Source organism: Puma concolor, chromosome C2 (genome assembly GCF_028749965.1).
Source record: "Puma concolor isolate L17-30 chromosome C2, mPumCon1.1.hap2, whole genome shotgun sequence".
Taxonomy (NCBI): Eukaryota; Metazoa; Chordata; class Mammalia; order Carnivora; family Felidae; genus Puma; species Puma concolor.
The window spans coordinates 77,868,348-77,882,335 of NC_141675.1; the positions used below are offsets into that span (position 1 = coordinate 77,868,348).

General features: G+C 37.5%; 1 pseudogene; it reads right to left on the bottom strand.

The window, feature by feature from the left end:
- Positions 1-6,850: 6,850 nt before the first annotated feature.
- Positions 6,851-7,277, bottom strand: LOC112850383 (mitochondrial intermembrane space import and assembly protein 40 pseudogene; annotated as a pseudogene).
- Between the last annotated feature and the right edge of the window lie 6,711 nt (positions 7,278-13,988).

Below are 13,988 nucleotides of genomic sequence, written 5' to 3' on the forward strand. Positions count from 1 at the left end.
TCTGCCTCTGGCAACCACCAATATTCTTTGCATCTGTGAGCTTATGGGGTTTTTTTGTTTTTAATTCCACGTAAGAGTGAGATCATGCAGTATTTTTCTTACTCTGTCTGACTCATTTCACTTAGCATAATGCCCTTAAGGTCTATCCATGTTATAGCAAACAGCAAGATTTCCTTCTTTTTTATACACATACATAGATGTAGATATAGATATAGATATAGATACAGATATCACGTTTTTTGTATCCATCAATGGACATAGGTTACTTCCATATTTTGGTTATTGTAAATAATGCTGCAGTGAGCATAGAGGTGTAGATACATTTTGAGATAGTGTTTTCTTTTACTTCACATAAAAACCCAGTAGTGGAATTGCTAGGTCATATGGTAGCTCTATTTTTAATTTTTTGAAGGGCCTCCATACTGTTTTCCATAATACGTGCACCAATTTACAGCCCCACCGATAGTACTCAAGGGTTACCTTTTCTCCATATCCTTGTCAACACTTGTTATTTCTTGGTTTTTTTTGATAACAGTCATTATAACAGGTGTGATATATCTCATTGTGGTTTTGATTTACATTTCCCTCATGATTAGTGATACTGAGCACCTTTTCATGTACCTGTTGGCCATTTAATGTCTTCTTTGGAAAAATGTCTATTCAGTTCCTCTTTTATTTTTCTTCATCATAGTAAGTGTACTCTTTAATCCCTATCACATATTTCGGCCATCCCACCACCGATTTCCCATCTAGTAACTATCAGTTTGTTCTCTACAGTTAAGAGTCTGTTTCTTGCTTTGTCTTTCTGGTTTTTTTTCCTTTGCTCATTTGTTTTCTTCATTGTACAGAAACTTTATTTTGATGTAGACCCAATAGTTTATTTTTGCTTTTATTTCCCTTGCCTCAGGAGACATATTTAGAAAAAATGTTGCTACGGCCAATGTCAAAGAAATTATTGTTTGTGCTCTCTTGAAGGGTTTTTATGGTTTCAGGTCTCACATTTAGGTCTTTAATCTATTTTGGGGTTATTTTTATGTATTGTGAAAGAAAATGGTTCAGTTTCATTCTTTTGCATGTAGCTGTCCAGTTTTCTCAATATGATTTGTTGAAGAGACTGTCTTTATCCCATGGTATATTCATTTCTCCTTTGTCGAAGACTAATTGACCATATAATTATGGGTTTATTTCTGGGCTTTCTATCCTATTCCATTGATCTATGTGTGGATTTTTGTGCCAGTACCATACTGTTTTAAGTACTGCTTTGTAATATAACTTGAAGTCTGAAATTGTGGTACCTCCTTTTTTGTTTTTTTTGTTTTTTTTTTTTTTTTTCAAGATTGCTTTGCCTATTTGAGGTCATTTGTGGTTCCATACAAATTTTAGGAATGTTCTAGTTCTGTGAAAAATGATGTTGGTATTTTTATAGGGATTGCATTAAATCTGTAGATTGCTTTGGGTAATATAGACATTTTATTTTATTTTTAAAGATTATATTTTGAAGTGATCTCTACAGCCAATGTGGGGCTTGAACTTAAAACTCTGAGATCAAGAGTTGCATACTCCACTGAGTTAGCCAGGTGCCCAGGATAGTATCGACATTTTAACAATATTTGTTCTTTCAACCCATGAGCATTTCTTTGTATTGTCTTGAATTTCTTTCATCCATGTTTTATAGTTTTCAGGGTACGAGTCTTTTACCTCTTTGGTTGAGTTTATTCCTAGATATTTTATTGCTTTGGGTACAATTGTAAATGTGATTGTTTTCCTTTTTTAAAAATTTTTTTTTGTAATGTTTATTTATTTTTGAGACAGAGAGAGACAGAGCATGAGCGGGGGAGGGGCAGAGAGAGAGAGGGAGACACAGAATCCAAAGCTGGCTTCAGGCTCTGAGCTGTCAGCACAGAGCCCGACGCGGGGCTCAAACTGGTCAACCACGAGATCATGACCTGAGCCAAAGTCGGAGGCTCAACTGACTGAGCCATTGAGCACTCCTGTGATTGTTTTCTTAATTTCACTTTCTGCTGCTTCATTATTAGTATATAGGAATGCAACAGATTTCTGTATATAGATTTTGTATCCTGTGACTTTACTGAATTCATTTATCAGTTCCAATAGTTTTTTGGTAGAGTATTTAGGATTTTCTATATATGGTATTATGTCATCTGCAAATAGTGAGAATCTTACTTCTTCCTTACCAGTCTGGATGCCTTTTTATTTCTTTGTGTTGTATAATAGTTGTGGCTAGGACTTCCAGTACTCTGTTGAATAAAAGTGGTGAGAGTGGACATCTTTCTCTTGCTCCAAACATTAGGGGATAAGCTCTCAGTTTTTGAGTATGATGTTGGCTGTGTGTTTTTCACATAACGACTTTATTATCTTGAGTATGTTCCCTCTAAACCTACTTTGTTGAGAGTTTTTATCATGAATGGATGTTGTACTTTGTTGAATGCTTTTTCTGCATCTGTTGAAGTGATCATATGGCTTTTATCCTTTCTCTTACTGATGTGATGTATTACCTTGATTGTTTTGCAAATGTTGAACCACTCTTACATCTCCAGGAATAAAGTCCCACTTGATCATGGTAAATTATTTTTTTAACATATTGTTAGATTCATATTGCTGATATTTTGTTGAGGATTTTTGCATCTATATTCATGAGAAATCTTGCCCTGTAGTTCTTTTTTTGTAGTTTTACTCTGGTTTTGGTATCAGGGTGATACTGGCCTCATACAATGAATTTAGAAGCTTTCCTTCTTCTATGTTTTGGAATAGTTTGAGAAAAGTAGGTATTTACTCTTCTTTAAATGTTGTAGAATTTATCTGTGTGGCTGTTTGATCCTGGACTTTTGTCTGTTGGGAAGTTTTTTGATTACTAATTCAGTTTCATTGCTGATAATTAGTCTGTTCAAATTTTCTATTTCTTCCTGCTTTAGTTTTGGTAAGTTATAGGTTTCTAGAAATTTATCCATTTCTTCTAAGTTGTCCAATTGCTGGCATGTAGGTTTTCATAACATTCTGCTGTAATTGTCTGTGTTATTAGTTGTTATTTCTCCTCTTTTTTTTTTTTTTTAACATTTTTACTTATTTTTGAGAGATAGAGACAGCGCAAACCGGGGAGGGGCAGAGAGAGGAGACACAGAATCCAAAGCAGGATCCAGGCTTTTAGCTGTCAGCACAGAGCCTGACACGGGGCTTGAACCTACAAACCGTGAGATCATGACCTGAGCCAAAGCTGGACACCCAACCGACTGAGTCACCCAAGCACCCTTATTTCTCTTCTTTCATTAGTGATTTTATTTGGTCCTCTGCCTGTTTTTTTATTTAGTTTTGGAACTTTTACTTTTTTATTGAAGTATAGTTGATACACATTGTTACATCAGTTTCAGGTATGCAGCATATTGATTCAAGTAGTCTATACATTATGCTGTACTCACCACAAGTGTAGCTTTCATCTGTCACCATACAACACTATTATAATATCATTGACTATATTACTTATGTTTTACCTTTTATCCCCATGACTTATTCCATAACTGGAAGCCTATATATCCCACTCCCCTTCACCCATTTTGCCCATTCCTGCACTGTCTTTTTCATTCTTGCCTCCTGTGACATAAGTTAATTGATCACACAAGCATGGGTTTATTTCTGTGCTCTGTTTTGTTCTATTGATCTGTGTCTCTCTTTTTGTGTCAGCACTGTACTGTTTTGATTACTACAGCTTTGTAGTATATCTTGACATCTGGGAATGTGAAACCTCCAACTTATTATTAACAATATTCTTCCAGTCCATGAGCATGGAGTATCTTTCCATTTCTTATTGTTGTCTTCAGTTTCTTTCATCAGTATCTTAGAGTTTTCAGAGTTTTCACCTCCTCAGTTAAGGTTTTTCCTACAGATTTTTTTCTTTTCAGTACAATTTTAAGTGAGATTGTTTTTTTAATTTTCCTTTCTGCTACTTCATTAGTAGTGTATAGAAATGCAACTGATTTTGATATTTTGTATCCCGCAACTTTACTGAATTCATTTATTCTAATAGGTTGTGTGTGTGTGTGTGTGTGTGTGTGTGGTCTAAGGGTTTTCAACATATATCATGTCATTTGCAAATAGAGACAGTTTTACTTTTTCTTTACAATTTGGATGCATTTTGTTTCTTGTCTGATTGCTGTGGCTAGGACTTCTAGCACTATATTAAATAAAAGTTGGGAAAGTCAACACCTTTGCCTTCTTCCTGGTCTTAGAAGAAAAACTCTCAGTTTTTCACCACTGAGTATGATATTAGTTGTGGCCTTTATTATGTTGAGATATGTTCCATCTAAACCCACTTTGTTGAGAGTTTTTATCATGCAGATGTTGAATTGTGTCTAGTGCTTTTTCTTCATCTATTGAGATGGTCATATGATTTTTATTTTTCATTTTGTTGATGCAATGTATCATATTCATTGATCTGTAAATATTGAACCATCCTTGCATCTCTGAAATAAATCCTACTTGATCATGGTAAATTATCCTTTTCATGTATTGTTGAATGTGATTTGCTAATACTTTGTTGAGGACTCTTATATCTATATTCATAGGGATATTGGCCTGTAGTTTCCTTTTATTGTAATGTCTTTGGTTTCGGTATCAGGGTAATGCTAGCCTCATAGAATGTATTTTGGGAGCTTTCTTTCATCTATTTTTTGGAATCCTTTGAGGAGAATAGATATTAGCTTTTCTTTAAATGTTTGCTGGAATTCATCTGTGAATCCATCTGGTCCTGGACTTTTGTTTGTTGGGAATGTTTTTATTACTGATTCAATTTCATTACTAGTAATTGGTCTGTTCAGATTTTCTCTTTCTTTTTGATTCAGTTTTGGAAGATTTGTATGTTTCTAGGAATTTGTCCATTTTTTTCTAGGTTGCCCAATTTGTTGGCATATTGTTTTTCATAGTGGTCTCTTATAGTCCTTTGTATTTCTGTAGTGTTGGTTATTATGTCTTCTTGTTCATTTATGATTTTATTTATTTGGGTCTTCCTTCTTTTTTTTCTTGATAAATCTGGCTAAAAGTTTATTCATTTTGTTTACCTTTTCAAAGAACTGGCTCTTGGTTTCATTGATCTTTTCTATTTTGTTAGTCTCTATTTCATTTATTTCTGCTCTAATCTTTTTCCCCCCTTCTACTAACCATGGATTTTGTTCATTTTTTTTCTAGTTCCTTTAGGTGTAAAGTTGGAGTGTTTATCTGAGATTTTTCTTGTCTCTTGGAGTAGGCCTTTATCACCATAAATTTCTCTCTTAGAACAACTTTCACAGTGTTTCAAAGATTTTGGACCACTGTGTTTTCATTCTCATTCTCATTTGTCTCCATGAATTTTTTAAATTTCCTTCTGATTCTTCATTTACCCATTAGTTGTTTAGTAGCATGCTGGTTAGCCATCACACGTTTGTGTTTTTAAAATTTTTTTCCTATGATTGATTTCTAATTTCATATTGTTGTGGTTGGGAAAGATTCATGATATAATTTCAGTCTTCTTAAATTTACTGAGACTTGTTTTGTGGCCTAATGTGATCTATCCTGGAGAATGTTTTATGTGCACTCGAAAAGAATGTGCATTCTGTTGTTTTTGGATGGAATGTTCTGTGTATATCTGTAAAGTCCATCTGGTCTAATGTGTTGTTCAAAGATACTGTTTCTTCATTTTCTGCCTGTATCACCTATTCATTGATGTAGGTGGGATGTTAAACTTCCCTATTATTGTATTAGCATCAGTTTCTCCCTTTATGTTTATTAATGTTTGCTTTATGTATTTAGGTGTTCCCCTTTTGGGTGCATAGATATTTACAATTGTATTCTCTTGTTGTATTGATCCCATTATTATGTAATGACATTCTTTGTCTCTTGATACAGCCTTTGTTTTAGAGTCTATTTTGTCAGATGTAAGTATTGCTACCTGGCTCTTTTTTTGCTTCCATTTACATGGAGTATCTTTTTTTATTCTTCACTTTCGGTCTATATGTGTCTTCACATCTGAAGTGAGTACCTCTCTCTCTCTTTTTTTTTTTATCATGTTTTCCTTTTAATTGACTACTTAATTCACATTGTTTCTTCTCTTGGCTGTTATTTTGGTAACAATTAGGTCCCCACCTCTCAAGAACATTGTTTCCCAGCAGGCTGACACAGAGCCATTGTGAACACAGGCCCCAAACTAGGGCTTTTGGAATAACAACAACGACAAAAATAGCCTTTCTTTTCACCTAGGAAGGGATTGTGAATCAGAGGGTCCAAAGCTCCAGTTTCCAAACACAGAAAACACTGGGAGTTGAGGTAAAAATGGAAACCAAAATGCATCAGAAATGAAATATAGTATTCCCTCATATATTCAAGGTCAGGATGGTTTTCGAGAAAGAAGTATCTGATCATTTGGCCTCTTGTATTAGGAATGGCCCCACTCCAGCATTTTCAAAGAAAGATGTTCTTGTTTCTATTTCACTTCCTAAAGGGGTATGAAATCTAATATAATCAGTAAGAATAAATCAGCTCACTCACAAGATACTCCCAGATAATGTGGTGATCATAGCACATTATTTCAAAGTGACAAAATTCAGGATAATCTGAGAAAAGAATTCAAAAGTGACAGCTACATTTGCTGATAGGTTTATGTGAGACACACATACATGTTTTTCCAGTGTGTATGTCAAAAGACCAAGACCATCAAGATCATCAAAATAAGTTATTTTGTACATTATAATGCACAGAACAACAGAGGGAAGGACAGTTTCTCAGAGAATGACCAAAAGGCATTTTGCAAAAGGTTCATATCACTCCTAGGCAGAAGGACTGGAGCCCAGTGCCTTATGTCCTTTTATTAGTTTGACCCCTCCTCTTCTTTGGTTGCAGTGGCCTCAGTGGGAGCTGTCTCTTCTAAACGTTCTGCTGACTTTTCCTCTTCCTCCTCCACCTCCTCCTCATCCTCCTGGGAATAGAGATCGGGTATTTCTGCATATATTCTTGCATGACCCAGAACTGGTCTACACAGTCTGACCCCTTGACATCCTCTGTGCTATGGTAGAAGCAGGAAAAGGCTGACTTGAACTGTTCTTCATAGGGGCCACTGGCCATTCCCCCAAGACATGGGCAGTTCCAATTAATGTCTCCATTTGGCAGGATCAATCCATACTCTTCATACGGATCATTGGGGTCATCAGCCACCAGCTCTGCTTTGCTGGAGTTTCATGGTCTTCTTTGGTCACAAATATAATTAGATCCTTCCCTTCCTGCCAGCAGTAGGCCATGGTTTGCAGCTCAGGCACTCAGACCTCCCAGCAATAGTGGTGGGGGTAGCACAAGCAGAGGAGGGCTCACAGCTGTGACCTCTGAAATGAGTCTCTTGTAGGAAGCATATAGATTATTGTTGTTTTTTAAATCCATTCCACCACCCCCATGTCTTTTGATTAGAGCATTTAGACCATTTATATTTAAAGTAATTATTGATAGGAATGTACTTCTTGCCATTTTGTTACTTTCTGGTTGTTGTTTTTTTTATTTATTTTTTTTTTTAAATTTTTTTTTTCAACGTTTATTTATTTTTGGGACAGAGAGAGACAGAGCATGAACGGGGGAGGGGCAGAGAGAGAGGGAGACACAGAATCGGAAACAGGCTCCAGGCTCTGAGCCATCAGCCCAGAGCCCGACGCGGGGCTCGAACTCACGGACCGCGAGATCGTGACCTGGCTGAAGTCGGACGCTTAACCGACTGCACCACCCAGGCGCCCCACTTTCTGGTTGTTTTTATAGTTCTTTGTTCCTTCTTGCTCTCTTTCCTTGTGATTGATGGCTTTCTGTAGTATTATGCTTGCTTTTCTTTCTCCTTATCTTGTATGTATCTGTTGTAGGTTTTGGGCTTGTGGTTGCCATGAGATCCATATATAACATTTTAAGTATATAGCAGTCTATATTATGTTGGTGGTCACTTAAGTTTTAACACATTCTGAAAGAACTGCTTTTTTACTCCCCTGTCCACCATGTCTTACTTATATGTTGTCATATTTTACATCTTTTTATTCACAACTTCTTTATTTCTAATTATGGCCTTTTCTTTTCCACTGAAAGAACGCTTCTTGTTAGTGGTGATGAGCTTCTTTAAATTTGTTTGTCTGGAAAACTCTTTATCTATCCTTCAATTCTGAATGATAACTTTGCCAAGTAGAGTATTTTTGGTTGTAGATTTTTTTTTCTTTCAGTACTTTGAATATATCATGCCATTCCCTTTTGGCCTATCAAGTTTCTGCTGAAAAATTAGCTGATAGCCTTATGGGGTTTCCCTTGTATGTAACTTCTTCTCTTTTACTGTCTTTAAAATTCTCTTTATCCTTAACCTTTGATATTTTAATCATTATGTGTTATGGTGTTAACATCTTTGGGTTTATCTTGTTTGCAATTCTCTTTGCTTCCTGAACAAGGATTACTATTTCCTTCCTCAGGTTAGGGAACTTGTTAACTATTATTTCTTTAAATAAGTTTTCTGCTCCCCCCCCCCCCGCCTCCTTGTGAGACCCCTATAGTGCAAATATTTGTTCATTTGATGTCCAACAGATAATTGTTTAAAGTTATTTCTTCCTTTTATTGTTCAGTGTGGATGCTTTCCATTACCCTATCTTCCAGATCTCTGGTCCATTCTTCTGTATCGCTAATGTACTGTTGATTCCTTCTAGTGGGTTTTTCATTTCAATTATTGTATTCTTCAACCCTGATCGGTTCTTTTTTATGTTTTCTCTCTCTTTGTTGACGTTCTCACTGAGCTCTTCCACTCTTCTCTCTAGTTCAGTGAGCATCTTTATGATTATTACTTTAAACTCTTTATTCAGACATATTACTGTTCTCTGTTTTATTTAGTTCTTTTTCTGAGGTTTGTGTCTTGCTCTTTTGTTTGGAGCATATTCCTCTGTATCATTTTGCTTGACTTTCTGTTTGTTTCTATGAATTAGGTAGTATAGCTGCTTTTCCTAACTTGAAGGAAAGTGTCTCATTTTGCTTGATTTTCTTATGTTTGTTTCTATGAATTAGGCAGAATAGCTGCTTTTCCTAAACTTGAAGGAATAGCTCTTTCTCCTAAATTTGAAGTATGGTCGTCCCCTCTGTAGACTATGTATGCCTGGTGATTCTGGCTGTCTGTCTGGAGTCTTTGGGTGCTCCATGCTGAGGCTGCCCTAGTGGGAAGGCCAGAGCTGATGTGGATATAGGCTGGGACAGTCCCAGGGCTCTCTGTGCAGAGGGTACCTTGGCAGGACAGCTGAAGCTGAAGTGGTGCAAGTCAGGAGGTCCTGAGGTTCTCCCTACAGAGGGCACCCTAGCAGGACAGCTAAGGCTGAAGTAGGTTTGGGCTGGTGCAGTCCCTTGGCTCTCTATGCAAAGGTTACTCTGGCAGGACAGCTAAAGCTAAAATGGGGGCAAGCCAGGGTGTCCTGAGGTCCTGAGGCTCTCCATGTGTGTGTGTGTGGGGGGGGTTCCCTGATGGGGTGGCTGGAGTCAAAGTGGGACATGGGCCAGGAGGTCCCAGGGTGCTCTATACAGAGGATGCCCTGGGTGGACAGCTGAAGCTGAAGTAGATACAAGTGAGGGCTTCCCAGGACTCTCTGCACAAAGGGTGCCCTGGTAGGGTGGCTGGAGCCTAGGCAGGAATCAGCCAGGGTTTTCAGAGCACTCTGTGCCAGGGGTGCCCTAGCAAGCCATCTGAAGTCAAAGTTGTATGGGCCTAGAATGTTCTGAAGTGATTTGTGCCTGTATCATTGTGTCACAATGGCGGTAGTGAAAGCTAACAGGAGGTATCCCAGTGTGCTGTATGCTGGGGTGGCCTCAGTGGGATGGCTGGGGTTAGTTTAGGCCAGGGACCCAGGACTCGCTGAGATGAGACACTGGCTGGGATACCTGGACCCTGCTCCTGTCCATACTATCTAAGTGGAAAAGGAACAAACACAACTGTGGCATTAACCATCCCTTCTGACCCTGAGAGAGTTCCAGCAGCTTTCCCATCACTTCGCAGGGTTCTAGGGCTGGATCTTTTATATTCCAGTTGTTTTTTTTCCCCACAGCTTTTTTTTTTTCTGTGCCCCAGAGCATCCAGGGCTGGTGTGAACTACAGGCCCAGTGCTCCCTGAGGCAACAGGCATGCTATGGCACCTGCACAGTTCTCCATCTGTGCTATCATGGTGGAGGGGGAGCGTAAACTGTGGCATTCACCAGCACCTCTGACCTGGAGAGAGTTCCAGCAGCTTTCTTGCTGTTTTACAGGGTTCTAGGGCTTCCTTTATATTCTAGTTGCCTTTTTTTTTTAATTTGAGGGAGACAGCATGAGTGGGGGAGAGGAGCAGAGGAGAGAGAGAAAGAGAGAGAGAGAGAGAGAGAGAATCACAAGCAGGCTCAACATTCAACACGGGGTCAAACATGGGGCTTGATCCCACAACACTGGGATCATGACCTGAGCTGAAATCAAGAGTCAGACATTCAACAGAATGAGCCACCCAGGCATCCCAGAAAAGCGGCAGTTTAAAAGGGCAACTAGGGGGTGTCAGCCAGTTGAGCAACCAACTCAATTTCTGCTCAGGTCACAATCCCAGGGTCGTGGTATTGAGCCCTACGTTGGGCTTTACACTGAGTGCGGAGTCTGCTTGAGATTCTAGCTCTCTCCCTGCACCTCTCTCCCCACTCACATACTTTTTCTCTCTCCAAAATAAAATAAAATAAAATAATAAAAATAAACTGCATCTTTTCTTCCATGCCCCAGGGCAGATGAATCTGCTCATGTTCTCCCTATACTCTCCCTCCCCTCTGCAGTTCGTAGCATGATGGGGTGGGGGAAGTTCCCTTCCTTACCATGCTTTCATCACTTTTGCCTGTTCTCTGCATGGTCTCCATATCTTTTGTTGTACAGCAGTTGTTATTGAGTTGTATGAGTTTTTAACTATATTTTGGATAGTGACCCCTTATCAAAGATATGATTTGCAAATAGTTTCTCCTATTCTGTAGGTTGTCTTTCATTTTGTTGATCTTTACAGAAGCTTTTCAGTTTGTTATAGTCCCACTTGTTTATTTTTTGCTTTGTTGCATTTGCTTTTAGTGTCAAATTGTAAAAATCATCACCAAGACCATTGTTAAGGAGTTTACCCCCATGTTTTCTTCTAGTTTTGTGTTTTCAGGTGTTATGTGTAATTAATCCATTTTAGTTGATTTTTGAATATGATGTAAAATAGGGTTTCAGTTTCACTGTTTTGCATGTGGCTGTCCAGGTTTTCCAACACCTTTTATTGAGGAGACTATCCTTTCCCCATTGTATATTCTTGGTGCCTTTGTGATAAATTAATTGATCATATATGTATAGATCTATTTCTGAGTCTCTTCTGTTCCACTGATATATGTGTCTGTTTTTATGCCAATACCATACTGTTTTGATTACTACAGAGTTGTCAGCAATGTGATGATTCAAATTATGTTCTTCTTTCTTAAGATTGCCATGGCTATTCTGGGTCTTTTGTTGTCCCCTATAAACTTTAGGATTGTTTGTTCTATTTTTGTGAAAAGTACCATTGGAATTGCTTTGGATATTATGTACATTTTAACAATGTTCTTGTAATCCATGAGCACATAATATCTCTCCATTTATTTGTGTCTTCAATTTCTTTCTTCAGTGTCTTATAGTTTTCAGTATGCTGAAATATAGATATATATTTTTTCAGTTTTCACCTATTCATTATATTTATTTCTGGATATTTTATTCTTTTTGATCCAGCTGTAATTCAGATTTTTAAAATTCTCTTTCTGATAGAAGTGAAATGTATTTTTGTATATTGATTTTATATTCTGCAACTTTGCTGAATCCACTTATTCTAACAGTTTTGGGTGGGATCTTTAGGATTTTCTATATATAGAATTATGTCATCTGCAAATAGGAAATTTTACTTCTTCCTTGCCAATTTAGATGACTTCTATTTCTTTTTCTTGCCTAATTGCTGTGGCTAGGACCTCCAGTACTATCTTGAATGAAAATGGTGAGAATGGACATCCTTGTTTTGTTCCTGATCTTACAGAAAGAGTTTTCAGTTTTCCACCATTGAGTAGATGTTAGCTGTGGGCTTGTTATATATGCCCTTTATTATGGTGAGGTATGTTCCCTGTATACTCACTTTGTTGAGAGGTTTTGTCATAAACAGATGTTGAATGTTGTCAAATGCTTTTTCTGCATCCGTTGAGATGATCATATAATTTTAACCTTTCATTTTGTTAGTGGTATATCATCACAGTGAATGATTTATGAATGTTGAATCATACTTGCACCCCAGGGATAAATCCCACTTGATTGTGGTGAATGATCTTTTTAATGTATTGTTGAATGTGATTTGCTGATATTTTTTTGAGGATTTTTGTTTGTATGTTCATCAGGGATACTGGCCTGTAGTTTCCTTTATTTGTAGTGTCTTTGACTGGTTTTGGTATCAGGGTAGTGCTAGCCTCCTAGAATGTATTTGGGAGCTTTCTTTCATCTTCTATTTTTTGGAATCCTTTGAGGAGAATAGATATTATCTCTTCCTTAAATGTTTGGTAGAATTCATCTATGAATCTCTCTGGTCCTGGACTTTTGTTTGTTGGGGATTTTTTGATTACTGATTCAGTTTCATTACTATTAATTGGTCTGTTGAGATTTTCTTTCTTTCTGATTCACTTTTGGAAGATTGTATGTGTCTAGGAATTTATCCATTTCTTTTTGGTTATCCAATTTATTGATGTATAATTGCTCACAGTAACAACATTTTTTAAATGCTAGAGAATATTGTCAACCCAGAATTATATTCCCAGCAAAAATATCTTTCAACAATGCAAATAAAAAGATAGTTTTTGCACATTAAAAATCAGTTAATTCTTTTACTGGGGCTCTCCAATAAGAAATGCTAAATGAAGTTTTCAGGCAAAAGGGAAATGATCCTAAGATGGAAAGAAGGAATGAAGAATATTCATCTTTAGGAAGGAATGAAGAACATAAAAATGGTAAATATCTAGATAAATATATAAGACTATTTTCTCCCTTTTAATTGTTTAAAGATAAGACTGTTTAAAACAAAATTTAACAATTTTATGGGATTTATAAGGTACACAGAAGCAATAGAAATGGCAAATGTTGCATAAAGGATGATGGGAGTGGGTAAGTAAATGGACCCATGTAGTTTTAAGGTTCTACCTTTTACATAAAGGGATACAATATAAACTCTAAATTAAGCTGCATATGTTAAGGATGCCTACTGTAAATCCTAGAACAGCACTAAACAATAATGCAGAGTATGTAGTGAAAAAATTAATAGGTTAAAAGTATTTAAATATTTAAAGGACAGAAAACATCAAACTGAAGGAATTAACAAAAAGCAGACCCTTCAGTGCCCCTAGGACAAAGTCCATGAGGCTTCCATGGCCTGGCTCCTGCCAACTTTTCTGGCCTCATCTCTCTGGCCCACTAAGCATTCCCCATATTAAGTTGTCTCTACTTCCCTCCATTCTCCCTCTCCTGTCTTCTTCCTCTCTTATCATCTCCTGCAAGGGACATCTTTCCCACAGTCCTTTCCCTTGGCTTACTCTTCATTCTTCAGATCTCAGCAAGGTGACACTTATTTCAGAAAGCCCTTCTGGGCCAGGTTTTCCTTTCTGTGTCATCCATTGCCACCCCCCCACCCCCCCGCCACACACACACACACACACACACACACACACACACCCTTCATCACTTCACTCACCTGGATTCTCTGAAATTTCTGGCTCATTATTCTGTGTCCCTAAACTGAACTTCACAAGAGCAGGGATATGTATGGCCTCTTCTGCTCACCATTCTGTGCCATGGCCTGCAAAGTGCTCAGCTCATAGTAAATATTCAGTAAACATTTGTCAAGTGACTAAAAGAGTGATTAAATGAATTAGTAGAGAAGGTGGATAGTGATTTTTCTGCCTAAGAGGGAGTCCCTATGCTG